Source organism: Malus domestica, chromosome 12 (assembly GCF_042453785.1).
Source record: "Malus domestica chromosome 12, GDT2T_hap1".
Taxonomy (NCBI): Eukaryota; Viridiplantae; Streptophyta; class Magnoliopsida; order Rosales; family Rosaceae; genus Malus; species Malus domestica.
The window spans coordinates 7948167-7952763 of record NC_091672.1 but is presented as its reverse complement, the minus strand read 5'-3'; positions in this window follow the sequence as shown (position 1 = coordinate 7952763).

Sequence of the window (4597 nt, the reverse complement as noted above, 5' to 3'; positions counted from 1 at the left end):
TAAGACTTCTCACTTCACTTGTGAAGAGGAATATCATTAGACCGTAGTACGAAGTGGCAAAAAAAGTTAAAGAAAAAATCATCTCTAGTATTTATCATATTAATGTATTATTTTTTATTTTATTTTTTGTTACAACGGGATTATGCTCTAAATGGAGTGAATATTCTACGAACATGAATGATTGAGCTAAGTAACTGGGTAGTGAGCTTAACATGAATATTATATTTCCTCAATATTTATGTGAATCGAACTTGAAATTTCTTATTTATACGTAAAGAAAGATATTAATAGGGGTATATGCACTCTTACCTTGCCACCCTACCTTCACTTTTACAATAGTAGAAAACTTCACTGTAAGCATTTTCTAGACGTCTAGTTAGTTATTGCATGTTGAATTATCATTGGGAATATGATGATTGCACTTGAAGAATATACAATGGCGATCCAATGCATGGGGCTCCCGCCATTTATATCAAAGTCCTTCACTAACAAGTTTCTAATCAACGACTTAATTAGGTTTAAAATAATAATAACAAGGATTGCTAAAACAAGTATATAATGGATTCATTTGAAGATATATTTCCACAAACTACTCCTGTTTGTAGAAATAACTTTTCGTTTAGAATCCACTATCTCATGGTTGCTGGTTTGATAGAGGCAGTGTTGGTAAATCTCTGTGCACCAATTGTGTTTGTGTGACTAATGAATGTAATCATTAGTTTTAAGAACGAAGTTTCGTCATTACTCTTTTTTACACCTTAGTGCACTTCTGTTTTTAGTAATGAATCTTTTTTGTTGACGATGATCTGATCATGTTAGGATTATGTTTGTGTACTTATATTTTAGCATTTCTGTTATTCATCGGTATTTTCTTCGTTTTTGTAGTTTCATGGCTAAAAAGCCAATATATGCAGCAGGGCTACTAAAATTCGGCGGATTTTTTTTCAAATTGCAATTTTAGTTGGTTTCTCTAAAGATTCTAATGGTTTTCTGTTTTTTAACTCTGAAAAATTTAGTTAGTTTCTTTGAAATTTTTAGTTGGTTTCTTTCAAAAATATATGTCTCTCAATGTGTGTGTAGTGTGTTGTTAGTTTGGGGCTATGTTTGGATTCTTAAAATGTGGTGGTTAATGTGGTTTTTAGGTGAATTTTTCAAGTGGGGGAGAAGGGGTGGGTGGGGGCTTTAAATTGTTATTCTCAATTGGTATATAACTATTTAAATGTGCAAAACATGGATGTTTTTGGTACCATATATTGGGCCTTTGTCTTTGGGCATCATCTTTGGGCCTCATCCCTAAGCCCATGATTTATGTAAAAGGGGATGGAGCCCTTATTCTATAAAAGGGACTTTCCCTCACCCTCATTGACAAGGTCTCACATTCAGAGTCTTACATCCCTCACAACAAATAGAGGGCAATACCCTTTCAGCCAAATAGATAGCGAAATGGCAAGGGCTGCATCCACAGAGAGCTCTCTTGCCGATCTATTGTAATCCATACATTCATACAATGAATCAGAATCAACATCAGTGTGGACGTAGCCCAAACATTAGGGTGAACAACGATACATCTTTGTGTTCTTGTGCGTTTGTGTGATTCACGGCCGGATTTACGTTGGTCCAAGATCCTCCGGATTTTGTGCATCAACATTTGGCGCCGTCTGTAGGAAACGACACGAAAAGCTATGTCGGTTCTCTTTCATTTTTTCATCTCACCACCATGAAACCTCACCGCTGTCCACCGTGGATCTGCAAAACCCAAGAACCAAACACCTGCACTGTCACTGCAAAACCCATGTCTTCCACTTCAGCTCCTGGTCACGGCGGCATCAATGGAAACACGGTCACATTGAACGATAAGGAAAAAGTCAAGGCCTTTGTCTCTGTTTCTTCCCAAAAGTAGAACCAGGAGACGGAAAAGTCCAATTTGTCGAAAAAAATTAAACCGGCGAGCGAACTCAGCGTTCCGGTAGACGACTTGGTGAATCTCGAATGGTTGTCTCATTTCGTCGAGGATTCCTTCCCTTCCGGCCGGGTTCATACCAGAGAATCCCATGTCCGAGAAAAGACCCTACCCAGAAACCACTTTCCTAGAACAGCCCTATTTCAAGACTCCGGTTCCGGCAAAGGCTAGAAGCAAGTGGACCAGGACCGGCGGCCGGGTCTGATCACTTGGTTCGCCGTCGCTCACAAAGTCCTCGAGTTTAAGTTCATTGTCGTCTTCCTCCTCTCTGTCTCACCCCTGGTTTGTGATGTTTTCCGTCTTGCCAAGGAGAATGCTCCGTCTTGCCATGTCTGTCTAACCCCCGAGTCCACGGTGGTGAGAGAAAAATGGGAAATGAAAAGTTGAAGGAAGCTCCGCAATCTGCAGAAACCCCCAAACCTAAACCCTTATTCCTCTTCTTCTTTGGTTCTTCCCTTCCCAGCAGCCTTCATCGGTGTGGTAGACTGTGGCGGATGATGGGTCGTACGGGAGTAAAGGGAGCAGTGGGCAGGGCAACCTTGATGGTCAAAGTTGAAGAGACTAATTTGCTGATGATTTGGTACATGGTGGGCACAGAGGAAGGATATTGAGCTTTGGCAGATGATTTTGGAACTACTGAATTAATATTATTATTTTTCTTGTGAGGATGACATAGACCTGAGGAGGAAGTGAGCAAGTGGAGAGAGCGTTTCACTTCGATGGTGATATCCCCTCTTTCTCTGATGAGTTCGTGAAATGCGTACCGTCCTCAGTATTCGAAAATGAAAAGCATCAAAGAGCATCAAGAAGATGCCCACCAACTTTTGAAAAAAAAAAAAAGATGAAACTTTCATCATCAAGGGGAGTGCATGTTCCCCCCATGCTCATTTTCTGAAAAAGCCATGGGAAAAGCAAAGATAAGATCATTTTTTTATAATAATTCTATTATTATTTCTGGTTTTGTCTGCCATCTGCCAAAAGAAAAAAAAAAGCTTTACTTTTCACATCATTATGTTCCTCAAATTATTTATTTATTATTTTATTATTGTGTGATATTTATCACATAATCACTATCAACAACGTGGCAAAGCACATCACACAAAGTTATATTATTTAAAGTTGTGGTGATGTATCACTGGCTTCTGCACACTGCACAATACAGATATGTGTGTTTAAATATTTTATTATAATGCTGATAATCTTTCAGCACATCACTATTCCTATGCCATGTGACATAATTAGACATCACATCCTTTCATTTTGTGGTATTCACCTCATAATTATCACATGTACTGGCTCATATTTCAATTACTTATACAATATTTATTCATGGCCTAGAGTATTGTGACTGCCATTAAACTATGTCACTTATACAACATGTGATTTACCACACGACTGAATAAATTATTTATTTATAGAAGGCATATGATACAATATTTTGCATTGACAAACTTTGTCAATTTTATTTATTCATTATACAGTCATACTTATACTGTCATTTATTGTCAGGAATTATTGAGCAACTAGATCCACTGATCGACATTGTTGCTAATTAAAGAAGCCTACCGACATTATTGATCAACCTATGGATCACTGAGCCACATGCTTATGGTGACAAATATTTAGTCCGAACAATGATCTCTTGTCTAACCCGACTCATGTCGAGAATCAACTCATACTGAGTGCATGTCGACATAAAGTAGATACTTGCAATGAGGAATACCACGAGCCGAGCCACCTCGCAGCGAGCATAGCCTCTAGCCGAGCAGCCGAGCAACGAGCATCGCCTCCAGCCGAGCAACCGCCTTCAGCCGAGCAACCGCCTCGCCGCGAGCATAGCCTCTAGCCGAGCAGCCTCGCAACGAGCATCGCCTCCAGCCGAGCAGTCTTATAACGTGTGATACCTCTAGCAGAGTATTGCTTTATGTTGAGCATTGCCTTGTGTTGAGTACCAGTTCTGGACGACATCTAGTCACTTCGACCCGTACATGGATTGGATTTGAAGTCTCCAGCCAAAAAACTCTCTTGACTGAAGACTTGAGGGACTCCTGTTAGTTCCATATATTGGGCCTCATCTTTAGGCCTCATCTTTGGGCCTCATCTTTAGGCCTCATCTTTGGGCCTCATCCCTAAGCCCATAATTTATGTAAAAGGGAGGGAGCCCTTATTTTATAAAAGGGACTCTCCCTCACCCTCATTGACAAGGTCTCACATTCAGAGTCTCACATCCCTCATAACAAATAGAGGGCAATACCCTCTCAACCAAACAGAGAGAGAAATGGCAAGGGCTGCATCCACAGAGAGCTCCATTGCCGATCTATTGTAATCCATACATTTATACAATGAATCAGAATCAACATCAGTGTGGACGTAGCCCAAACATTGAGGTGAACCACGATACATCTTTGTGTTCTTGTGCGTTTGTGTGATTCACGGCCTGATTTACGTTGGTCCAAGATCTTCAGGATTTTGTGCATCAACAGATGTCATACAAGAAATACAACAATTGAAATTAGGAGGGTTGAGGGCAGTTTGCAAGAGGTGGGTTCAAGGATGGTGAAATTTTCCTAGCTGGCGAGATTGACTGTTTTCATTTCGTTGTTGCATGGTTGACCATAAAAAGGCCGGCAATGGTTG